Source organism: Hordeum vulgare, chromosome 6H (assembly GCF_904849725.1).
Source record: "Hordeum vulgare subsp. vulgare chromosome 6H, MorexV3_pseudomolecules_assembly, whole genome shotgun sequence".
Lineage (NCBI taxonomy): Eukaryota > Viridiplantae > Streptophyta > Magnoliopsida > Poales > Poaceae > Hordeum > Hordeum vulgare.
This window is the reverse complement of record NC_058523.1, coordinates 227,598,935-227,625,446: the sequence shown is the minus strand read 5'-3', so window position 1 is coordinate 227,625,446 and position 26,512 is coordinate 227,598,935.

Genomic DNA, 26,512 nt, shown 5'->3' with positions numbered 1-26,512 from the left:
ATTGATGCTTTGTAGTTCCTAGAAGGTACCTACTATTTCCCTAAGACGTGTTTGACCATAGCTTGGTCAAGTTGAACACTTGGTCCTTGGATAGTAGGTCCCCACAGGTGCCCATGGTATTTGGAGCATGAAATTGTGCCTTTAAGGCACATATTTTGTGGCTAGCAGGGCCATGCTATGGTGATCGTGTTCCTATTTATGTTGAGCATGGGAAGACTCAGGGATATGAGGTAGGGCTCGAGCTCGTTTTCTCACCTCTTGTGCGTTGACAGAGGACTAGGATTTTGGTGCCTCATTTTCGACACGGATTTCGGCTGGCAGAGCCACTGTGTGCTCCTCGGTTCAGAGTGAGTGCTCTGTGTTCCATTTGAAAGTGATGACAACCTTGGTCCAGGTATGGTAAGATCTAGATAGGTGTAATGGGGGACAGTGTTGAAGCAAGCGAATGATGTACGGCCTTGAAGTGCATCATAGCTATTGTGAAAAGGGATGATGTCAAAGATAAAGTCTTCGGTGTGGAAGTTGTTGGGCGAGCCGAACATTACTTCCAAAGTTATGGTGCTCGAGGAGCCTCCTTCGATGCATGGGATTACTCTTTTAAAGGTGGTGTTGCTGGGTTTGATCCTTGATGGATGGATACCATTTTCTCAATATAACTAAGTAAATCAGATTGAGGCTACTGCCTCCATCCATGAGCACTCTAGTTAGGGGCTACCCATCGATGATGGGGTGAAGTACCAAGGATGTTGACCCTTCATGACGAATACTGGTCGAGTGGTCCCTACTGTCTAAGGTGATCGGATACGCCGGCCATGGGTTAAATTTCGGGGCTACGGGCTCTATGGCCCGAAGCACACACTTCCTATCCTTCTTTGGTATGTGTGTGACATAGATCATGTTCACAGTCTTTACCTCAGTAGGCAATTGTTTCTCGCCTCCATTGTTCGGCATACGATGCTCATCATTGTCCATCTTGTGGGTGCACTTGCCATGCTCCTCGGCTATGAGTTTGCTGGCCTACTTGATCACCCAAAATATACGGTTTGTGTAGGTGGTGGGCTTGACTGGGGTGCTATGGATCTCGCGGGGCCTATCCAGGATTTTATCTAGCGCGGTAGGTCCATCCCGCTTCGCTTTAGAGGGCTTATTTCAAGGTCCTTATTTTGATTTGCTAAATCCGAAAATTATTGCCGCATCCTTGGCATCACCGCTGTTGTGTCAATACTTGTTCTTGTTGCGCCATAATTTCCCGTTAACATTCCAAACTTCAGAGGTGTCGGGGTCTTCAGGATTGTTGCTTCGACGAGCTAACCAACTGTCCTCGACCGTGCAAAAGAGGTTCGTAAGCGAGGTTAGGGTCGTTATAGTTCTCGACTTGTCTTGGCCGAGCTGATGAGCTAGCCATTCATCCCGGATGTTGTATCTAAAAGAGCCTAATGCCTTGGCGTCAGGATAGTCGACAACTTAGTTCTTCTTAGTCCGGAATTGGTTCCAAAATTGTCGGTCTGACTCGCTAGGCTATAGAACGACGTGGCTCAAGTCATTGACGTCAAGGGGACGGACATAGGTGCCTTGAAATTTAGCTCGAAAAGCATCCTCGAGCTCTTCCTAGCTCCAAATGGAGTTTTCGGCAGGCTATTCAACCAATGTTGTGCTAGTCCTTTAAGGTTTAGTGGCAAGAATTTGATGGCATGGAGGTCATCTCATCTATCAAGCACATGGACGGGTCTATTGTCCCGTTGTATAGTTCAATGTTTACAAGTTTAAACCCTTTGGGGAACTAATGCTCCATCACCTCATCTATAAAGCACATTGGGTGAGCGGCGCCCCTCACCCGTGCTACGTAACTCCATAGATCGGCTATCATCCGGACCCAGTGTTGTTCCCGAGCTTTGTCATTTCCGTCGAACCAAGCTTGGTACCCGTCCCGTCTAGAAGTAGTGTACCCTCTAGATCAGTAGATGTGTCTTGTGTGACCTACTCTAGTGTCCACGTCGTGTCATAGGTCATATGGGTCCTTAGGCTGTGTTCGCTCCTTCCTTCCTCTATAGAGGGGTGCGGGTCGATCTTCATCTTTTCCAGCCGTCTTGTCCCGTCCTCGAGGGGGTGATCTGGGTAGTTGTCCTGAGTGCATCTAGGGGGTGCGAGCTCAAGGGCCTCGTCATCGTATTGTGTCAGCAAATGTCGGTGTGGGTAACTTTTGTTTTGATCCATCCATTCAATGCCGTACCCTTCTTAGACTGGTAGGATTTTTGTCCATCTGTCGTTGAGGGTGTCTTGTTCGGCTTTTATCTACTTTCGTTTCATCTACTCACTTAGGGCGGTGGCTATAAGTTTCCTATTGAACCGCTCTTGATCCACTGGGTCCTCGGGGACAATGAAATCCTCGGCTCCGAGACTAACCTCCTCTTCGGAGAGAGGAAGGTAATTGTTGTCTTCGTAGTCATTGAGGTCCTCGGGGTTAACCTGATCCTTGCTCCCCTACGAGTCATAGAGTTGTTGTTCGAAGCCAACGAGGTCATCGAGGTCTTCTAGATTGTCTGAGATATTGTTTTCTGCGGTACCCGTGTTGCTTTCCCTACCCTTGCACCCCTTGGATCATTTGTGCTAACATCGGTGCTTGGACGACTCCTCGCCAGGCTTGTCGCCATTCTTTCTAGGGGTGTCGTCGCTTCTCTTCTAATGGTGTCGTCACCCTTATCATTATGGATGTCGACCATATAGAGATCATATGGGGAGGTGACTGTCCACCGTCCAGAAGTGGGAGGGGCAGTGGTGTCGACATTATTGTGCATGTCCTCAGCCTCCTGAGAGGCGTAGTCTAGCATATAGCTTAAATCTTCAATAGTGGCAACCAAGTGGGTGGTGGGTGGGACGTAAAATTCCCTGTGGCCTGCCACAAGACCGATCCGAGCATACATCCAGGGCGGGGAGAGTGCTCGGCCAATGCTGACCCCTGGCCTTTGGACGCTATATTCGGATCCGAGCTTAAAGATGGGGTCGGGAACGAGGCCTGAAGTTAAAACTTCAGGATTTCCAGGTTCATCGGGCGAGGTAGGGAGCCTAGTAAGGACCATATCGCCCTGGTGTTGATGACGTACTCTAGGTTGCCAAACCTAATCTTCTGCTCTGGGGCGAAGCTAACGATCTGGTGGAGGTGACCGGCCGCATCGAGGTGTAGAACAATGCTACCAAACGAGAAGAGATGGCCGAGGACAAAGATATCCCCGGTGTGGATGCCATCGCTGATGGCTAAGCAAGCTATCAATCCTTTGGCGATCCCACAATGAAACTCTCATTCGAAACACTAATGTAAGTGTCAAAACCGGCGGATCTCGGGTAGGGGGTCCCAAGCTCTAGATCTTGGATCAATGGACTAGGGTGTCTTCTGGTCCTACCACAAATCTTATAAGGTGTCTTCTAGTACACAAAAAATCACCGAAGCATTTCTTCACGTGTGGACTCCATTTGTTCTTGATTTTTGCAAAATCAAGAAAACATGCAAAAACTAGCAATTGGGACTAACACTGAGTTAATAGGTTATTCGCAAAAATGTTATAAAATTGTTTATAAAGTATCCAAGATTTATAACATAATGGTATAAAACAATAAAAAATTATATATACGTTGGAGACGTATCACTGACATACAAGGATACGAACGAAATATAGAAGATGCCCTTTCATAAATTTTGTCCATACGTTATTATATGTGTTGCCGCACATTATTATTCGTCCAAGAGCATGTAATTTTGAAATACTACTTAGTTGGCTGGTTTAAAGTCCTTATTCTCGGGGAAATGACTCAGGAGGTGTTTTAGTCCTACCTTGCATGTTGGATGAAATCATGTCCCTTTCTCCTATTAACACAACCCTAAGGGCAACGTTTAGACTTGGGTTTTATTTAGATTACAGTTTGCCATAGCAACAACTTGTGTCCTTCATCTTTGTTCAACGACTAGACCAAGACGTTAGAGACACCCACTTGATTAGTGAAGATTTCCTCTTATATTTGCAATATCCCGATTGCAATTACAATTTCTGGCTTGTTCTTTATTTGTGTGTAGGAAATAAACCCTCGTGTTCAAGTTTATCATACTCCAGCGTGGTCAATAAACTCATGGAGTTGATTTTTCGTTTTCTAAGACTCGGCATCATCGCATCTTCGTAGTCGATCATCAAAGTCTACTCCATCGAAAACGATAGTTACCATATCATTGAAAGACGGGACACCTTTGCCTCTATCAAGTGGTATCACATTTCTAGTTTGCTCGATGTGTTTTTATCAGTTTTCCGTTGTCTAGATCGCATATGATCTTTATACCTCAAGTCCACGAAAAATCCACAAAAAATTAGAATTAGATCATCATACCTGAACTAGTATGAGCCTTTTGCAAGTTTTTATTCGATGTTTTGCTTCGTTGAATTTGTGGTTGCATTGTCATGTCGAGTTGCTAGTCTTAGCATCAAGTCCTTTAGAGTTTCGAGTTCTATTTACAAGTTGACATGCCGCCAGTGCATCATCTCCATCGACGCTGCCATATACCACCATCGTAGATCCGCCATCAATCCATATCCGTATATACCACCGCCTATCCACCACCAATCTGATAATATATATACCCCTGCTTATCCGCCAAAAATATGAGTCCATCACATATTCAGTTTGCTTTGGAGGTCCATAATAATTTAGATTCGTCTTGCCTTGTGTGACTAGGTTTCAGATTTCATCAGTTTCTTTACATCCGTAGAATATGGTGATTTCCAGAAAATTTTGGCGGCTGAAAATATTTTTTCCCAATCTTGTTTTTAGGATTTGGGGAGAGCTTTGAGACACTAACCATCATACTGATTTTTTGTCCACTTTTTGGTCATCGCTGCCCCAAAACATTCCATAAAAAAGAGTTCAAAAAGTTCAAGCTTATCTTGTTAGCATAACTTTAAAAAATGAACAATAGATTGATCTGATGAGCGTGTCGATTTAGGTTTTTACCGGTGGACGGCCAGTTCACTGGTTCATTGTTTGGTTTTACATAAAATAATATATGTTTAGGAATATTTATATGTGCTAATATAGTGTTACACAATGGTCAAACTAAATTACTTCCTAAGACTAGACAAAAAAGTAGGATGACACACTTGGTTATCAGTCTATGAGCGTTGAATTCTTACTCCATGCATCCTAGGATCGAATCCCACTTCTCCGGAAATAAAACCACAATCATTTTCCTGGGTTTTTCCGGTTCAAAGCCATGTTTGTTCACCAGTTTTGCAAAAAATGTCCGGTTTGACTGATTTTCTCTCATTCAATTGTAAAGACAATCGAGGTCATTGTTTTTGGTTTTTTCTGGTCCAACCGTCGGCCCGGTCTGGTCTTTCAGAATATGGTTTTTAGACCTTAGGAAGTGTTTGGAGACACTCACAATTATAGCGACTTTTTGAAGAAAAAATTGTGCCAAAAAAGAGTGTGCTTTTCCCTTGATTTCCTGGCACGCCATTATTTTGTTGGTGTTCTAGGCTCGTGTATCTAGTACGGTCTAGCCTAGGACCAGCACACTACCTTCGTTGAGCCTCTTTTCAACTTTGCATCTTTGAACTATTATTGCTGACATTTCTGCTACCAAATTGTAATCCATCTCAACTCCACATGCTTTTACTTCGTGCATTTGACACCACCTAGTAATCTCTCTAAACATGGTTTGAGAGTTTTGACTACAACTGTTGCTTATCACCACACATGTTGCTTGGTAAATGTCGGATTTAGGGCTCCACAAAACACTAAAGATTTGAACACAGGGGCGCGTGCGGAGGCCACTTGACAGCATGGGTTTGCCTGAGTTGCTACTCGCTCAGGATTGCAGAGAACTCACTCGATGGTGAGGAAGACATAAAACACGGCAGTTTACCCAGGTTTGGGACGCTGAAAAGCGTAATACCCTACTTCTACTTTGGTGGATTGCCTCTCATGGAGGTTGGTGGATGAACTAGTATAGTGTTCGAGGGCCTCTATGAGGTGCCAGCACGCTAAATCAATGAATCTCCCTCTCTATGAAGTAACCTATCTTCTATATATAGACGCGGCCCGGGTCCTCTTCCCTTATCGCCGGGGCGGGAAGGGATCCCACAATGGGTAATTTTAAAGGGGGACTGAGGAACGTGCTCCCCCTGTCCAAAGGTGGTCTTTGCCAGCAAAGGGGCAGACAACGCAGCACGGACTGGTCCAGGGATGACGTCAGTCCTGCTCGCGGGCGGTGGTGGCCTCGTTGCACCAGAATGGAAGCCTTTGGGGAGATGCTTTGAGAACCCGCGCACGTCCTTCCCTCCTTTGCTTGAAGGGGAAACTGCACTGTCCTGCAATCCGCTGCTCGTCTTCGTTTCTTCGCGTCATCCCTGCCTCCTGAGGCCGGGTCATGCGTCGAAATCACCGCCGCTCCGGAGGGGTCCTGAGGAGGCCCACTGATGAAAAGTTGATATATATACTTCTCGCCCCTCGTTGGTTACCCCAAGTGGAAGGTGGAGATGTAGTTAGAAGCAAATTTCCCTTACACGGAGACTGTAATTAAGGTTTATCGAACCAGCAGAAATCCTAGGATCAACAAGTAGGTGTATCTTCTCATGATCAGCAAAAGACGTGGACCTGCAAACACAACAAATAACTTTGCTCCCAACGAGTACACAGAGTTTTTCAATCTCTTCGGCCTTGTAGTTTGCAAAGGATCAAAACACAAACGGGAAAGTAATAGTGATTGCAACGGAAAAGTACATGAAAGCAGTAAATGATGGAGGTGTAAGCAATGATGGTGATATCGACCGGAGTCACATGATGTTCACTAGTGATGTCTCTCTCCCAAAATACGATAAACAACTATGCTTAGGTAAACAAATCACAGTTGGGCAATTGACAGAATTTTGATCACACTGCAATGCTAATTATGCTCCTTGATAGATAGAGGTTCAATAGTAATGGGAAGTACGCAAAGACAAGTAGATCGTTTATTCATCAGCATCTACTTACTAATCATCCACCTTGAGATATCTATCCAGAACATCTCTCCGGTATTAAGTTGCGACCCCCACCCAAAGTGTAAACTCAAAGCAACGGACAACTGCATTAACGAACTATGCGTAAGGTAATCAATCCTTGCAACCGTGGTCACAAGCACCGTTGTTTTCTCCTTGGTGGCAACAAGCACATCCCCTAGTCTCATGTTTTTGTCACTCAAGCTAGACATCGAGGGGCATGAACCCAAAATCATGCATAATGCTCTCTCTTGGAGTTGCAATCTGCTACTTGGCCAAAACAATAAATAGCAATGGAGAACATGCATGACTCACTAAGGAACATACTATAAAAGGATAATCAGATATATAACTCATAACAATCTAAACTTAATCTCAAAATCCATCGGATCCCAACAAACCGAGCATAGCAATATCAATAGAATTACATAGATGACTTGATCATGTAGGGCAGCACACAAGGACTAACCATTGAAGCACAAGATTGGAGAGAAGACATCACATAGCTACTGGTAATGCACTCATGGTCCAAGGAGAACTGGTCAAGCCACGTCCGGGAAGCGTCCATGGTGGTGGAGAAGCTCCCGGAGGTCAATCTTCTCTCCGGGAGGGTGTTGGGAAGAGGTATCGTGACGCTCCCGATCTCCGAAGCGCTGCGGCGGCGAAACGTTGGAGAAATTCGTGATTCCAGAAAGTCTGCGAGGGTTTCCTCTTGGGACTCTAAATATAGGCCAAAGGAGGTCACCGGAGGAGGTGGGACCCACCAAGGCGACCTCCAGGCGCAGCCTAGGGCCTGGCCGTGCCAGCAGGCCGCCTGGGAGGCCCCTGGCCCCCTCTGGCCCTCCTTCAGTGATCCGGAAGCTTCCGTTTCATTGATTTTTATATATTTTTTCTGTATTTTTTCGGGCTTTGGAAAATTGGGTAAAAGCCCCTGCAAAATAGACATCAGTAGACAGTAACTAGCACTAGGTGCACTGAGTTAGTGGTGTAGTCCATATATGTGTAAAATGGTATAAAAGTGTAGCAAAACATATAACAATGTCACCCAAAAGATAATGGAACAAGCAGAAATTCTAGATACGTTTGGGACGTATCACCCCCACCGGATATGGAAGCTACTCCTCCTTGTGAGGCTTGGCCCCTCGCAAGGGACTTGCCTTGAGTGGTGTCGAGCCCATTGGTTTTGGTCGATGGAGTGGGCCATCCCTGGGCCGCAGGCAGGAAGATCTAGGTACCCCCATTTCCAGAATACCGATAGTAGTCCCCGGGTCCAAGGCATGCCTGGGCCGGCTTCTTGGCAGAGCCTTGAGGGCGGTCTGAAGCATCGCGGGACCTAAAAGTCTGCGGGCCAGGCTTCACGGGCGTCGTGCAGCCAGGTGGCAACACTCCCAGCTCCCGAGGCGCTCGGAGACGCGCCGGGTCAAATTGACGCGACGCTAGGGTGCTATACTAGCCATCATTGCTCCATGGGGATGTGACCTCTACGCACGCCACGCGGGCACGCTTCCTCATGAGCCGCGTGGTCCCAGGAACGCAGAGGGACGCCGGTCTGGCCTCGGCCATATATTAGACCTGGAGAGGGCGATAAGGTCCACATTGCCTCTTCTTCATGTTCCTCTTCGAGCCCTCCACCCCCTCAACATGGCGCCGGTTAGGAGGTATTCCGCTGTCGAGAAGGGGAAGGTCCACGGGGAAGGTTTCGCCACTCCACCACCCAAGAGGCATCACGGCCGCCCTTGGAAATACGCGGTGGTGTCGACGGCGATCTCTGGTGGCCGTGGTTCTGGCCGCCCTGGAATCACCATCGGCAGTGCCGGTGGGGCTTCAGTCGGCGCGGTCGTCTGCGGTGGCTGGGGCAGAAGGTCGATGATGCCCCCCGGGACGCCACGCCCGCGGCTCCATTCAACTAAGACATAGATGGAGTTCGTGATGTGGGTGGATAGGCCAGAAGGCGCATGGTTCCAGCTCCCCAACTTCTTTGCGACGGTGCTGGCCGATGGCTGCTGCAGTGGGGCATCTTGGGCGGACGTCGAGGTCACACACCCCCCACGGCAACGTGTATATGAACCGCGGGTGGCAGACGTTCGCCCGCGCCCTAGGCCTATAGGGGGGGGCGCTACCTCCACTTCTAATATGACGGGGAGGCGACTCTCTTCGTAAAGATCTTCAGGAATGAGGGCGAACATCTAGGTTGCTGCCCGGAGGACAACGGCCCTGGAGACCTTGTAGATGTGCCCACCTCCGGCAATGGACGCCTCGCCTCCGGTAGTCGTGACACAACTTCCGAAGGTAGCCCAAGCGACAGCTGCGATAGCAGCTACGATGAGTCGCCTCGCCGCCGCGCCCGGACCATGGCGGGCCCCCCCACGCGTGGTGCCACTCGCTAGCTCCTATGGTGCCTGTGAAGGAGGAGGAGGTCATGGACTAAGTGCCGGCGCACGGGCGTCGGTAACTTGTGGAAGCAGCCCCCTTGGGACCACCATCGCTAGTTGTCTCCTCCTTCTCTTGACCACGCGTCCATGAAAACGAGGAAGGGCCCTCCGGGCATGTAATGGATTTGGGCAGTCGCCCTTTTTGTTAGCTCTATTATGTTTGACCGATTTAGATACTTAGCTCAGTGTGGTTGCAGCGTGCCTCTTTGGTTGTGAGGCGTGGTTGTGGAGTTCGAGGGGCTTGTTGCCCGGTTGGTTTCTCCTCATTGCAGGTGAAGTGGGTCGATGTTCTATGTCATCAGGCCCCAGTGCTACACATTTCCCTGCCACCGTGGGGTGCGGCCCGTTACCAAGGCCGTTCCTCACAGGGCGGGGCCCTGACACCCATGATACCGACCGAATGTGCATGGACGACACCAGGGTGTCCATGTGGCTTTGCAACCAGTAAGGCTCATGAGGCGCGATGCTCAAGAGCCCTCGTAGACATTCAAGCGCCTAGACGTTGATAGGTCCCAGCCCCGCACATTTCCCCGCCGTCGTGAGGCGCGACCCGTTACCAAGGTCGTTCGTTACGGGGCAAGGCCTAACCCCCCTGACACCGACCAAATGTGCTTGGACGGCACCAGTGTGGCCAACTGGCTTTGTGACCAGTAAGTCTCCTGAGGCGCGATGCTCAAGAGCCCCCTAAGACGCTCAAGAGGCCCTCGGGGATTCTGATTTTTTCTTTTAAAGGGTCTGAATTATGCAGGACCCTAGTCTGCATTCAGGAAGCTTTGCGTTAGGAGGTCCCGGTCCCACACATTTCCTTGATGTCGTGAGGCACGACCCATTACCAACGTCGTTCCTCACATTGCAAAGCCCTAACACCCTCGATGCCGACCGAATGTGACTTGATGGCACCAGGGGGCCAAGTGGCCTTGTGACTGGTGAGGCCCCTAAGGCGCGATGCTCAGGAGCCCCCTTAGACGCTCAAGCTGTCCCAAGAGAAACAACTATTGTAAGAAAAGACCAAATTTATTTCCTCTCCAGGATGGCACGCCGAGCCGTGAATGGGACTCTTGAGTGGGTATGAGAAGGCATGAGTATGCTGACTCGTCCGTGAGTACCACGCGAGGGTCTGGGCGCCAAGGCCTTGGCGAGATGTCAGCACCGTGCCCCCAACCCCCACTTGCAGGGTACAAGCGGGGGGGGAGGCGAATGCTCTTCTCAGAGGAAGAGAGTGTGCTACAAAGAACGATGAAGAAAACGAGTTTTCGCAAAGACTTCATTTGGGAAAGCCTCAAGTTTGATTCCGAAAATGTCAGCAAATCCAAGCCAAAGAAAAGCCAATAAAAGTCGCGTCTCGTGCCTAATCTATTCACCGCCTCCGTCTCCCCCGAGTGCGGAGGATAGGGATTCCACTAGGCGTGGGATGGACCCGTTTCGCGTCCTTGGGGGGCTGGTGGTATACAGCCTCGACTAGTTTTTACATGAGAGTGTCATGGTGGGGCTGTATCTGGGAGGTCACCAGGATGCTTTGGCCTCGCGAGTGTCCCTACCCCCGAGTCATTGGTGGACTGAGTTGATTTCATTGCGAGTTGCGGGCATAGTCAATGGCGGACTGAGTTGATTGCCTCCGTCTTTACCCAGCGCGGAGCATAGTTCATCCACTCGGCATGGGATGCGCCCCTTCCGCGTCCTCGGGGGGCCCTGGGCATATACAGCCTCGACTCGTTATTACGTGAGAGTGTCACGGGATGAAGTAGGTTCCGGAAGAATGGAAAGACGATGCAGAGGCGATGCAGAGGCGTTACGGGTAAAACTTCCGAAGATGTTGGATGTTCTAGGCGTTCTGTATGGGAACTCCATCTTTAGTCTCCACGCACACGGCGTCAGGCCTAGAGACATGGACGACCTTGAACGGGCTCTCCCACATGGGTGAGAGCTTATGCATGCTATCCGTGGATTGGACCTGCCTCAGGACGAGGTCGCGGACTTCAAGGGTCCTGGAGTGGATGTTGCAGCAGTGATAGCATCGTAAGGCCTGCTGGTACCTCGTGGCTCGGAGTGAGGCCTGCTGGCATGCCTCCTCTCCAAGCATGAGGTTCGTCCCCCGCGCAGCCTCCTCACGCTCCTCATCGAAGGCCATGACCCGCGGGACCGGTGCTTGATCTCGTGGGGAAAGACTGCCACGGCTCTGTAGACGAGGAAGAACGGGGTTTCTCCGGTGGGCTTAGTCGCAGTGGTGCAGATCGACCATAGCACCGACAGGAGCTCGTCAACCCAACTCCGGCCGCAAGCTTCGAGCTTCTTCTTGAAGCTCCTCACCTTGAGGCCCGGCAGGACCTCTGCGTTCGAGCGCTCCGCCTGGCCATTGCTCCGTGGGTGGGCCATCGGTGCGTAGCGTACCTGCGTCTCTAGGTTAGCACAGTAAACCTTGAAGATCTGACTGGTGAACTGCGAACCGTTGTCTGTGATGATGCGGTTGGGGACGCCAAAGCGGCTCACGAGGCCCTTGATGAACTTGACGGCTGACCCTGCAGGGATGGTGCGCACGGGCCCCACCTTCGCCCACTTGGTGAATTTGTTGATGGCGACGTAGAGGTAACGCAAGCTGCCAGACGCCCGCGGGAAGTTCCCCAGTATGTCCAGTCCCCAGACCGCGAAGGGCCAGGAAAGCGGAATGGTCTGGAGGCCCTGCGCGGGTTGGTGGATCTGCTCGGCGTGGAATTGGCAAGCCTCACAAGATCGGACAAACTCGGTGGCGTCGTACAACGTTGTAGGCTAGTAGAAGCCCGACCTAAATGCCTTACATGCGAGCGTCCGCGAAGAGGAGTGATGCCCACAGTCCCCTCCGTGGATGTCGACCAGCAATTCGCGCCCCTACTCCCAGGAAATGCACCGCAGCGCGACGTAGTTCAGGAACCTGTGGTACAAATAGTCATCCCGTAAGCAGTAGGCCGAGGGTTGTCGTGCTACGCGCTCTGCGTCTTCCTCCTTCTCTAGCAATGTGTCGTGAAGCGGGTACGCCCGAGTTCCTGCATCCAATCATCTGCCTGCTTCTCCAGGGCCAGGAGCAGTCGAGCCCCTGAGGCCTAGCCGTACTCCGGAGCCCCCGAGAGCGGTGTCGGGGGGAGCTCATGTCCACGTGGTGCCGATTCCTCGGGTGACGGCATCGCGAAAGGCTTAAAGAGTCGCTCCTCGAAGAAGCCCGGCTCCTGAGCCTCGCGACGCGAAGATCTTTTGGCAATGTCGCCTGCCTCCCTATTCCCTCCACGCGGGACGTGTTGCACCTCCAAGCCCTGAAAACGTTTCTCAATCTTACGTACCTCTTGCAGATACGCTTCCATGTGCTCGTCCTTGGGTGTGTACTTTTTGTTGGAGAAGTTGACAAGAAACTGGGAGTCTCCCATCACGGCGAGGCGCCGGATCCCCAAGGTTGCCGCCGCCTTGAGGCCAGCGATGAGGCAGTCGTACTCTGCTATGTTGTTGGGGACCTTCTCCCCACGCTGGAAGCAGAGCTGCACGACATAGTTGAGCTTGTCTCCCATTGGGGAAGTTAGCACGACTCCAACCCCTAGTCCTCCACGTGTGAATGCTCCATCGAAGTGCATGGTCCATCCCTCGGGTGCCTCCACACCAGGGGCAATGGACTAGCTCCCTTCCAGCCCCCAGTTTGGTGCGTGCATCCACTCCGCCATGAAGTCAGCCAAGGCCGCACTCTTGATGACCCTGGTCATGCTGAAATCAATGTTGAAGGCCTGAAACTCGATGTTCCATTCGGCAACCCTTCCCGCCGCGTTTGGGTTATGCACGCTCTTCTCCAAAGGGTAGGCGAACACGACCTTGATTGGGTGCCCCTGAAAGTAGTGGCGCAGCTTGCACGAAGCAACGAGGAGCGCTAGAAGGAGTTTCTGCGACATGGGGTAACGCAAGCCCGCATCCCACAGCAACGTGCTGACGAAGTACACCGAGTGCTCAACGAGGACGCCCCCCCCCCCCGCCGGGGCATCATGCTCCCCCACAAGCTCAGGAGGTTCGGGCGTCTCGCGATCCGGAGGAGGGGTCGAGGCCTCAGGAGAGCTGAGCATCTTACGACCCGACCATGTGGCCCGAGCCTTAGGTTCCTTTGCCTGTGGGGGAATCGTTTGTCGCGAGTCATGTGAGCCCGCAGACCCCTCGGGTGGGGGCCCACCAGGGTTCTTCGAAGTGGCGCCCTTGCTGGTTCGCTCCTCCCTTATTGCCACCAATGCGGCCCTGGCGGAGTGGGGGTGGTAGCAAGGTACAGAATTAGAGGCTCCCGTGGGCAGGGCGCCACCATGATCGACGGGCTCGTGAGGTACTGCTTGAGTTCATCGAAGGCTATGTCGGCCTCTGGGGTCCATTCGAAGGTTCCCTTTCTTTTCATGATCTTGAAGAAAGGCAGGGCCTGCTCGCCGAGCTTGGAGATCAAACGACCCAAGGAGGTAGCACACCCCGCCAACTTCTACATCTCCTTAAGGGTTGTGGGCGTGCTCATCTTGTTTACGGTGTTGACCTTCACCGGGTTTGCCTCAATCCCTCGGTGCGACACCAGGATACCGAACAGTTTGCCTATTGGGACACCAAAGACACACTTCTCGGGGTTGAGTTTCAGGTTCACCTCTCTTAGGCTGGCAAAGGTCTCCTCCAGGTCCTCCACCAGGGTCTTTGCATGCATTGACTTGACCACGATGTCGTCGACGTAGGCCTCTGCGTTTCTCCCGAGGTGCGGTCCCAGAGCGATATGCATTAACCGCTGGAAGGTTGCCCCCGTGTTCTGCAGCCCGAAGGGCATGCACTGTAGTAGTATACCCCACACGAAGAGAGGAAGGCTGTCTTCTCGACGTCCTCCACCGCCATCTTGATTTGGTGGTAACCCGAGAATGCATCCAGGAAGCACAGGAGGCTGCACTCCGCGGTGGAGTCCACGATCTAGTCGATGCGTGGTAGTGGGAACAGGTCCTGAGGGCAAGCCTTGTTGATTGTTGTGAAGTCGACGCACATGCCCTACTTCCCGCACTTCTTCGAGACAACCACCGGGTTAGCCACCCACTCCGGGTAGCGCACCTCTCGAATAACCCCTGCTTACTTCAGTTTGCGAACCTCCTGAGCGATGAACGCTTGCTTCTCCGGGGCTTGCCTTCTTGCTTTCTGCTTCACCGGGTCATTCGGGCACACCATGAGGTGGTGCTCAATGGCGTCCCTCAAGACCCCCACCAGGTCGGAGGCGCTCTAGGCAAACGCGTCCTGGTTCGCCCTGAGGAAAACCATCAATGCCTGCTCTTTGTCTTAGGGGAGTTTTGTGCTAATGTTCAAGGTGGGAGCCGAGCTTCCTTCGTCCTTCGGTACTTGCTTTGTTTCCACGTGGTCCTGGGAGATCAACTGCTTCTTCTTCATGGGCGCGAGATCGGGGACGTCCCCGGGGTCTTCTGCGGCACGCGCCGCGCCCTTGAGGTTGGTACGCCATGAAAATGAGCATGCCACCGCTCCCGGGCATCTTGACGACGTTGTAGCCTGGGTTCGTTGCCACCATGAACTGTTCGAGGGCGGGGTAGCCGAGTATTGTGTTGTACGAAGGTGAATGTGGGCAACGTCAAAGTCGATCTGCTCGGTGCGAAAGATGGAGCGGGTGTCGAAAGTGAAGGGGAGTTGAATCCATCCCACGGGGGTGACAATCTCGCCACTACCCTGGAGAAGGGCTTTGAAGGCGCTAGATGATCTTCAGTCAACTGCAGTGCGTCGAAGTCCTCTACTGAGATGACATTGAGGCCCGCACCGTCGTCGTTGAGGGTCTTGGAGATGGCCACACCGCATATGGTCAGCGTGCACATCATAGGAAGTGTCCCGCCGAAAGTCATGTTGACCTTCGGCCATACGCGGTGTTCCACGGGCTCGGTCCTTGGGTGTGCCGCCAGCTCGCGTTGTAGGAAGCGCTTGACGTGATGGCCGGAAGGTGGCGCCTGCGATCCGCCAAGAATGCAGGCGACCGCAGGCGAGGCCCCGTTCGCCCGGACACCGTCCACCGCCAGGGACCGACGGGTGTTGGTGGTCGTGCTCTCCATGAAGTCATCGAGTCGAGGCGTGTCTCTTGCTGTTGGCGTGCACGCGCCCCTTACCTGGCGCGCCAAAGGTCGGATTTCAAGCTTCGCAAAACCCTTTCAAACACAGGGGCGCATGCAGAGGCCACTTGATAGCCTGGGTTCGCCTGACTCGCTACTCGCTGAGGACGGCGGAGAACTCACTCTATGGTGAGGAAGACACAAATCAGCGCAGTTTACCCAGGTTCGGGCAGTTGAGAAGCGTAATACCCTACTCTTGCTTTGGTGGATTGCCTCTCGTGGAGGTTGCAGGATGAACTAGTACAGTGTTCGAGGGCCTCCCGAGGTTGGGTGGCCTGTTTGCGGTGCGAGTGGGCTAAATGAATGAATCTCCATCTCTATGAAGTAACCTATCCTCTATTTATAGCGGCGGCCTGGATCCTCTTCCCTTATCACCGGTGCGGGAAGGGATCCCACAATGGACAATTTTAAAGGGGGACAGAGGAACGTGCTCCTCATGTCCAAAGGTGGTATTCGCCTGCCAAGTGGTTGACAACGCAGTAGGGACGGTCTAGGGATGACGCCCGTCCTGCTGGCCGGCGGTGGTTGCCTTGTTGCACCAGAATGGAAGCCTTTGGGGAGATGCCTTGGGAACCCGCGAACGTCCTTCCCTCCTTTTCTTGAAAGGGAAAATTTCCCCATCCTGCAATTCGCTGCTCGTCTATCTTTTCTCCGCATCATCACTGCCTCCTGAGGCCGGGTCTCACCTCGGAATCTCCGCCGCTCCGGAGGGGTCCTGAGGAGGCCCCCCTGCGGGTCTTGAAGCTAGTCCTCCTGGCGAGGCTTGCCCCTCCCAAGGGCCTTGCCTTGAGTGGTGTCAGGCCCGTTGGTTTTGGTCGATGGAGTGGGCCTGCCCTGGGCCACAGGCAGGCAGGTCTGGGTAACCCCATTCCCAGAACACCGACAGTAACAACTGGTAAGAATTTGTGATTTGCTTGACAGTTTTTTAAACCCTCACCACACCCCCGCCACTTCCTATTATTCTACATGATCATATTCTTGTGTGTTTATATTGCTGCTAGCCATGACATGATCACAAACCGATGAGGCAGGCTGGGAGAGCATGACGAACAAGGAGCTGCATGACAAATCCCAAAATATGATCGGTGAACAGGTCCTAGAGGTGATTAATACCCTGAGAGAGGACATGAATAAGTTAGATACCTTTGAGAAGACATTCGGTACCAAGATGGAGGCCTTTTTTAATGAAGTGCTTGCACGTGTACCACCATTCGATGCACGTATCACACGTATTGCACCTCTCTATCAACGGCGTCTCCTTCAGAATCATGTGGGACGAGCACAACGTGTGCTCGTCGAGGAAGGACACAATTCTGTTGTCGTTGCTACTGTTGCAGCTTCTATGGCTGCTGCTACTATCTTTGAGCAAAAATATGACTATGATGGTGCTTAGGATGAGGAGGAAGAGGTTGCTCCAAATCAGAATTACAGGGAACCTCCGGCACAAACACTAGGTCGTCCACATGAATTGCATCCCAACGGTAGGGCTGCACCACCCATTCACGTACGAGATCATGACCATATCCCTAAACTAAAATTGAATATTCCGCCATCTGAGGGTATATACATTCTTGATGTATATCTTTCTTGGGAGTTAGAAACAGATAAATTTTTGAAATGCTTAGAATTTCCTGAGGATAGACATGTTTGTGCTGCTCTTTCTGATTTCACTAGTTTTTCTTGTGTTTGGTGGTCTGGACATTATAGAATATATCATGATAATATCACAATTACTTGGCCTTTTCAGCAGACTACTATGTGTACTTATTGGGTTCCATCCTATTATCAACATGGATAGCTTCAAAATATGCAGCGTTTAAGACTAGGAAAAAATTCATTAGTTGAACATTACCAGGAATTACAAATTCGCATGACTAGATGTGGTATTGTTATGGATAACTATGCTATGATTTTACATTTTATGGTTGGTTAAATAGAGAGATTTAGACCATTTTAGAGTATAAGCAAGATAACACTATCACTCATTTATTCCATCTTGTATGCAAAGCTGACCATGAAGAGCAGGATCGACAAGCATTGCCATGACTAATTTTTCTATAGGTCTATCTTCATCATGGACACCACGTATATCATCTACTTCCACAAGTCCTACTGCAGCACGGCCTCCTTCAGCTACCAACACTAAACGACATACAATGAAAGATTCACCACCACCACCCTCCACTAAGGGCACACATTTGTGTCCCGCACACAACTCTAATTCGTCCATGGCATCAACACGGCGAACACATGAGGTTAGATGTCGTCGTCGTCAGGGTGGAGTTCACTATGCGAGAGAATGTGCATCCAAGTGTGTGATGATTATGATGAGTAAACTTTGGCTCTTATTGCAAGTGAAGAACAAGGTGTTGATGATACTAAAAAAGAGTTTGAATACATGGTTGCTAACAATGCTCATAGGTACGAAAGTTTAGTTTCTGAACATGTATTGAGTGTACACGTAACACATGTCGAGCAAAATCACAGGCACAATTTTTTCCATACAACGTGAGTTGTGAAGGAATGTTCTGCCCGCATCATAGTTGATGGAGGGTGTTTCAACAACTTGGCTAACATGGAGATGGTGGAGAAGTTTTCTCTCACTGTCAAACAACATCCTCATCCTTATTACATCCAATGGTTCAACAAAAGTCGCAAGATTAAGGTGACACATACAATTTGTGTGCATTTTAGCATTTCAACATATGCTGATTTTGTTGATTATGGTGTGATAGACATGCAAGCATGCTCCGTTTATTGGTAGACGATGCCAATTTGATAAAAATTATGTACACCACGCTAAGAAAAATCACTATACTCTTGTTCATAAAAGTAAAAATATTACTTTGCTTCCTATGTCTCCTAAACCAATTTCAAAAGATGGCATTACTAGAGCTAGTGAAGCAAAATGTGTGAAAAATAATAATGAAAATCAGACTCTCGTAAAAGAATTTGAGGAACACAATAAGTTAACTAAACCATCATCTAGTGTTGCATCTGAAATAAAATTGGAAGGTGGATGTTACTTGCCACCATCACTAGAGGAATCAGCTTCTTTGCCGTGTGCCATAATGGACGGTAAAGAGGTAGTTCACAGATGGAAAAGGGATTTGTTGTCAGACTCCGGTAGACAAAACTTCTACAACAACTTTCGTCAGTAAAGGCCCTGCTTTGTCATGTGCCTGAAGACAGCGGACGACAAAGGGTTTGCCGTCAACTTGCCACAGCAGGCAGATGGCAAAACCCTTAGACGGTAGCCGACATGCAAATACTCTGTTAGATGGCTAACGAAGTATTTGATGTCTGTCGTATTTCATTGGTCTTTGGCATCTGCCATACGTCAATATGGGAAGCCTCGCTACAACTAGATGGCTGCTCTTTGCCGTGAGCCTACGTGGGTAGCTTTGTCGTTTGCCTATTCGTGTCACAGACGAAAAGTGACCACATGGGCCAGCCGCTGCTTCCCCAAGATGCATAGGTGAGCGCCATGTGGCCCCTTTGCCGTCTGCTCGCAGACGACAAAGTTCATTGCCATCAGCCAGCACACAACAAAGAGGACACATTGTCCCTATTTTGTTTGCTTTTATTTATTTCCCTGGATTTCTAAAATACATATAGTTTCTAACAACATATAGTTACAAACATCCACATATACTTTCAAACATCAAATAAGCAACTTAGGCCATGTATCGAACATCATATGAGGGAAAAAACATCGTATATATAAGCCATAGGCCATGTATCGAACATCTTATCTCCATACATACACATAGTTTCATACTGTTCATCAAAACAAATCAAAACAAAAATTAAACAGTAGCAGTCCATCAATGGTGGCTTCCATGAATGGCAGCCTCCATGAGTGAATGATATCTTCAAAATGAGAATAAGAAAGTTAGAAGAAGAATAATCAAACTTGAAGAATAAGAATAAAACTAGAAGAAGAAGACTAAAACTAGAAGAGGAATAAAACTAGAAGAATAGGAATAAAACTACAAGAAGAAGACTAAAACTAGAAGAGGAATAAAACTAGAAGAAGAAGGAGAAAAAGAAGAAGAAGTAGGAGAAGGAGAAGAAGGAGAAGAACAACAAGAAGAAGAAGGAGAAGGAGAAGAAGAAGAAGGACGAGGAGCAGGAGGACAAGGAGGAGAAGAATAAGGAGGAGGAGGAGGAGGATGAGAAGAAGAAAAAGAAAGAGAAGAAGAATAAGAAGTAGAAGAAGAAGAAGAAGAAGAAGAAGAAGAAGAAGAAGGAGAAGAAGAAGAAGAAGGAGGAGGAGGAGGAGGAGAAGATGGACAACAAGAAGGAGACGGAGAAGCACAAGGAGAAGGAGAAGGAGAAGAAGGAGAAGGAGGAGAAGGAGAAGAATAGGAAGATGATGATTACCGTACTTTTCTTATTTTGAGCTCATTATGTCATTTAGGAGGAAGATACGCTAAGTTATGAGCTACTCAAGGTTCTTGTGATTTTTTTACCTAACTAAGCTAATTATGTCATAAATGAACTAAATTAACTAATTATGTCATTTGGGAGGATAATTAGCTAATTATGTCTTTCTTGGGGAAAATAAGCTAAGGAGAAGAAGAAAGAGGAAAAGAAAGAGGAGAAGAAGAAGGAGAAGGAGAAGGGGGAGCTGGAGGAGGAGGAGAAGAAGAAGCAGGAGAAGAAGAGGATGATTACAAGAATAAGTGGTAGAAGAAGAAGAATAAGGAGAAGGAGAGGCAGAGGATGATTACAATACTTTTCTTGCTTTGAGCTTATGATGTCATTTAGGAGGAAGATACGCTAAGTTATGAGCTAACCAAGGTTCTTGTGATGTTTTTGCCTAACTAAGCTAATTATGTCATAAATGAACTAAATTAGCTAATTATGTCATTTTGGAGGATAATTAGCTAAGTATGTCTTTCTTGGGGAAAATAAGCTAAGGCGAAGAAGAAAGAGGAGGAGGAGAAGGAGAAGAAGGAGAAATGAAATGGTCCATTATTGATAATTATCGTTTGTTTGAACCAAGAGATGAAACCGGGATAGCCACCTCCATGCTTTGCCAGAAGCTCATACTCTCCAACGGAATTATTTTCGATCACCGCTCCATCCAAGAATTTGGCGACGTATCGACTATATCAAATATCCGGGGATAAGACGAGTTCAAAGGAAATAGAAGTTGCGGAAAAATGTACCGATAACTTACTCGATGTACGACCGCACTTCTGTTAGGTTGATTAAGATATACAATGAAATGTTCCGCCATTCTTCGACATCCAACTTTTTTGTTTCGAAGCACCGGGTGGTGCAAGCTTCCCTATGAATAGGCTGATTCTGGATCTAGCTTTTTTAGGGTCGGCATCATTGTACCGAGGCTTGGGATTATGCAAATGACGAGTTTTGGCTTCGTAGTGTGCTGTCAAAAAGTTATCCACCTCCTTAGTAATGAATGCCTCAGCCATCGATGCTTCCATTCTACATTTATTTTTACATTTAGCTCGAAGAGTCTTCTTCATCCTCTTGGTTGCAAAGCACCAACGATTTTGCATGGGCCCACCCAGTCTTGCCTCGGTCGGTAGATGTAAAATCAAATGCTGTATTGGATTAAAGAAGCCCGGCGGAAAGATCTTCTCTAACTTGTAGAGAAACTCTGGCGCCAACTCCTTCATTTCATCTACCATGCTAGGCGACAATTCTTTCACACAAAAAACTCGAAAGAAATAGCTCAGCTCCGCCAGTACGAGACATTCATCCTCAGGAATAAAGCCACGTATCATGATCGGCATTACCCTCTCCAGCCCTATGTGCCAGTCATGACTCTTGAGACCAAAGATTTTCAATTTTTCAATACTCGCTCCCCTCTTTAGATTGGTTGCATACCCATCGGGGAACATCAAGTGCATTTTCACCCACAAGATAATTTCCCTCATAGTTGGCCTCTCAAGATTGAACAAAGCCTTTGGCTTCGACAAGTTCTAAGTTCCTTTCAATTATCGCATGTTTTGTAAAGGTCTATGACATAGTGTCTCTTGATCGAATCTAGCCTTAGTATTACCCTTTGACTTCCCATCTATGCCGAACAATGTACCAAAACTCGCCTACCTGTTATTCTTTTCAGTGTGTATCATGTAGATGTTGTGTGGAAGAAGGAGGTCTTTGAAGTAAGGCAGATGCCACAAGCATGGCTTGTGAGTCCAGGCGTGTTCTGAATTATACCCCTTGAAATACCGTGGACGCTCTGGATCATGCTCGAGGCCATTTAACTGATCCAGGGTCTGTTGTCCTGTCAACACAGGTGGTGCCAAGGTTTTGACAACTTTACCTTTGGTAAAGTTCTTCTTGTCTTCTCTGAACTAATGGTCAGGATCTAAGAACTGTCTATGCAATTCAAAGCAAGAATACTTCCCACCCGCCTGCAACCAATGAAACTGAAGAGCTGCCTTGCACGTGGGGCACGAGAACCTTCCGTGCACACACCATCTAGAGAATAGCGCATACGCCGGCAACTCATGCATCGAGTACATGTACCATGCATGCATTTTGAAGTTTTCTTTTCTAGAGGCATTGTATGTATTGACCCCATTATCCCAAGCTTCTTGCAATTTATCCTTAAGTGGCTGCATGTACACATTCATATTCGCCCCGGGATAGTTGGGCCCTAGAATTATCAACGTCAGGAATATGTTCGTTCTTTGCATAATCTGCCCGGGGGCAAATTGAGTGGAATGACAAATACAGGCCAACAACTGTATTCGGTTCCCGTCATACCGAAGGAATTGAACCCATCCGTGGCAACGCAAACTCGAGGATACCACGGATCTGTCTCTTTATCCTGATGCAATCCATTGAAATCTTTCCACGCTTCCCCATTCAATGTGTTTACCGCCATCTTATTCCCATCTGCATCTAGTTTGGTACTTTTGCCCAATTAGTGCCATGTCATCTGTCTGGCTGTCTCTTCGACCATGAAAAGACGTTGAAGCCTTGGTACGATTGGCATATACCAAAAACATTAATTGGGATTTCGGTCTACCTCTTCTCACCCATACCGTTGTCTACCACAAGATTCCTGCAAGACTTGCAAATGGCACAATAGTCCAACTATGCATACTCCTTCCTAAATAAGGCACATCCTTTCTCACATGCATGTATATTCTCATGTATTTTGTTCGACTGGTACAGGTTTGCAGGCATGACATGGCCTCTGGGTAGAAAGCGTCCAAATAGTGTCATCATCGTGTCGTAGCATTCTCTTCCCATGTTGAACTGAGCCTTCAGAGCCATTGTTGTGTAATGGCATCGAGCTGACAAAGCTGAGTGTGCTCATGGAGATGACTTTTGAATACTCCAACATTTCACAGAACACCTTTGCAGATTCCTCCATCTCATTGTCTGAATCCCGAGCATCATCAAAGTCTTGCACCATGTCTTCGATCCCAGTACCATGCTCTGGTGTGTTGTATAGACTCAACATGAAATGTCCACACCGTATAATTAGGCTTAAAACCCCTCCTCTGCAAGTGTTTAATCATTTCAGCCTCTGTCCTCTTTTTGTAGTTGTCGCACCCAAGAGAGGGGCACCAGTTTGTTTCCTCGCCATTTGCAAATGCGGCTTTCACAAAGTCCTTGGATTTTAGAAACCATTGTTTGGTCATCTCTTTCCGAATAAGGTGACCGGTCTACATCCATGCATGATCACTCATCTTGCCTAGTCGAATGCAGGGGCGGGGCTCATCGAACACCGGACCCTCGCAGCGATAAAAACATATCATTATTGTTTTTTCCGTGAACCTAACTAAATATTTTACAATAGGATGCCACCGCCAAGTTCTAAAAAACAACTCACACTACTCGTTTCATCCACGTGGAGGCACCCCTACCCGAAATATATGTCATTTAGGATTCCATCAATGTCGAGGCACCCCTAACCTATATAGATGTCATTTAGTGTTCAATCAACGCCGAGGAACGTCCTAACTCACTCGTCCCCGGAACCTTCAGGTATGCCGACGAACGGTCGAAGGGTCAGCACGCCATCTCTTTCGGTTTCGGAGACCTCTCCTCTGTGCCTCTCCTCTCCTCTCTGAGCATTCTCCTGGTGAACTCCGCCGTCGGCGTCCTCTGGCAGGACGAAGAGCTCCTTATCAGTCAAGAGGAGGCCAAAGAGGTGTTGGGGGTCAGTGTCGTCTAGGGCGGCGTATTAATAGCTGCATGAAGTTTCGTGCGGGGGTCCGGGATGTCATGTCGGGGCATCATGTCAAGGTATTGGGGCATCGTCATGGGGTGTCGGGGCGTCGTGTCGGGGTGTCAGGGCATCGTTTTCTTCTTCCTGCTCTTCTTTTTTCCTCTTCCTCCTTTTCTTCTTCTTCTTCTTCTTCTTCCTTTTCTTCCTTTTCTTCTTCTTCTTCTTCTTCTTCGTCTTGTTCTTCTACCTTCTTTTCCTTTTTCTTCTTTTTCTTCTTCTTCTTCTTCTTCTTCTTCTTCTTCTTCTTCTTCTTGTTCTTCCTTCTTTTCCTTTTCCTCTTCTTTCTTGTTCTCCTCTCTCCTCTTTTTCTTCTTCTTCTTCTTCTTCTTCTTCTTTTCTTCTTCTTCTTTTCTTCTCCTCTAACTAAGCTAATTCACAACTAACCTACTAAGCTAATTAACAATAGCTAATTATGAACTAACATAACTAAGCTAATTAATAGTCGCTAATTAACAACTAACCTAAGTAAGCTAATTAAAAACAAACCTAACTAAGGTAATTAACCACTAACCTAACTAAGCTAATTAACCTAACTAACCTAACAGTAGCCAATTAACAACTAACCTAACTAAGCTAATTAATAAATTACACGAACAAAGGAAAAAAGAGGGCTCACGGGACGGGCGGCCGGGAAATGAGGATGGTGCAGGGAGGCCGGCCGTAGAGGAGGAGGGGCGCAGGGAGGAGAGGGTCTGCGGGGAGGAGGGGCAGTGGTGTAGGAGGGGTGGTGCGGTGGTGGACGAGGGGGTCACAGGGAGGAGGGTCGTTGGGAGGAGGGGGCACGTAGACGAGGGGGCGGTTGTGGAGGAGGGGGCAATGGTGGAGGAGGGGGTTGTAGGGAGGAGGGGCAGTGGTGGAGGAGGGGGTCGCATGTCGGAGGAGGGCTCGGGGTGGAGGAGGGGGGCGATGGTCGAGGATGGCCGCGAGGAGGGTGAGCTTCGGCACCGGGTCGCACGGAGGAGGGAGGGCGACCTCCAGCGGTAGTGGATTTCGGTGGTGCAGGGAGAGAGAGATCCATTATGAGGGAGAGAGGGTGTGTGGGATGCGGGCCGACGTCCGTTAGGGCTCTATCCTCTTTGTCCTCTGCCTCCCGACGGCAAAGAGGTAGAAGGCAGACGACAAACAGTAGCATACATAACGTTCGGTCGAACAACAGACCAGTAGGCCATCCCGTGCTCTTTGCCATCTGCCTCTCGTCTCTTTGCCGTGAGCTGGCAGACGACAAAGAGCTCACTGATGGCAAATGAAATATCAGTCACCTGTTAGTTCTCTGTCGTCTTCCTTTCGTCTCTTTGTCGTCAGCTGGCAGACGCCAAAATGCTCACTGATGGCAAATAGTATCTTTGCCATCAGTCTACTTTTTTCCATGTGGTTTTTGGCAGCTCACGACAAAGAGTGTCTTTGCCATCAGCCAACAGACGACAAAGAAAAGGCTGATGGCAAATTCTCTGATTCCAGTAGTGCATATCTAATATTACCGATCTAGATTTTAATAAATTTGTTTGTTGTGCTTTTGTGTGCAAATAGGTATTATTTTCATTCAAGGACGTACCCCCCTATTTGTCTCCTGCCATCGCTAACATTTTGCAAGAGTTCGCTGATGGATTTCCACAAGATGTACCACATTCGTTACCATCCATTGGAGGGACCAAGCATCTGATCACTAGTGGAGAAATGGCGAGCCACGGCTCTTATTGGACGCACACAATTTTCACACAACACAGGCACTATTTTTAAATAGTACTGGCGTCGGCCAAATTGGTATGCTAGCTATAAACGGTTAGTGCTCGCCTGGCTATTTTTGAACACGTCACAAATCTGATGTCCTGCGTGTACTCCATGTTCGGAAGATAGTGGTGGTGTTGAATTTTTGTGCACGTCATAGCTAATTAGTTTGTGCTCACATGCAAAGTTACGTTACGCCAAAAATAATATTTCCACTTAAACTAGTATTTTAAGTATTTTAAGATTATACTAGTCAAAAAATAACAAACATTTTATACTACATTTTTGACATCATTATTGCTACAAGTTCTAACTTTAAGTATTTAATTACGTTAAGTCATTCATTAATCTTAATCTATCTTTTTTATGTGGGTTGTTATTAGCTTTGGCGCCATTGCATTTTAGGCCCACACCAGCAACGGTCCACCTGAGTCAACTCCCACACCTTAGTATAAGTTGCCGCACTTTGATTCCAACCCCCCCCCCCTCGATGAGCTGCAACCCATCACCGCATGTCGCCCACCGTCGCCACCCCATCACCCCGTGTCGCCGCCCAACAAGAATAAATCCTCTCCTCCCCTCCCATTGCATGTCCTTCCTCTACACTCGCACCTCCTCCGTTCATGCATAATGTGGGATTCGTATATAAGTTGATTTAGGTTTCCTTTGTGTAGAATGTTTAGTACATATATATTATGGATTCCTCTGTGTGATGTAGAATCGAAATTTTATTCCCCGGATTCCTTTGTGTTTAAATTTTATTGATAATCCGATATAAATACGATTTTAATAGTGCCTTTTCACATTGAAAGTTAATTTGGTAGTGTAGTCTGGAATGCATATAGTTTTTAATTTGGTAGTGTAGTCTGGAATGGACTTGTTTGAGTGTCTAGGATATTAATGATTCAAGTTGAACTTAATTTGGTAGTGTAGTCTGGAATGCGAGGGGACTAAATAATATGAACTCCTATAAATTAGATTGGTGGTGTA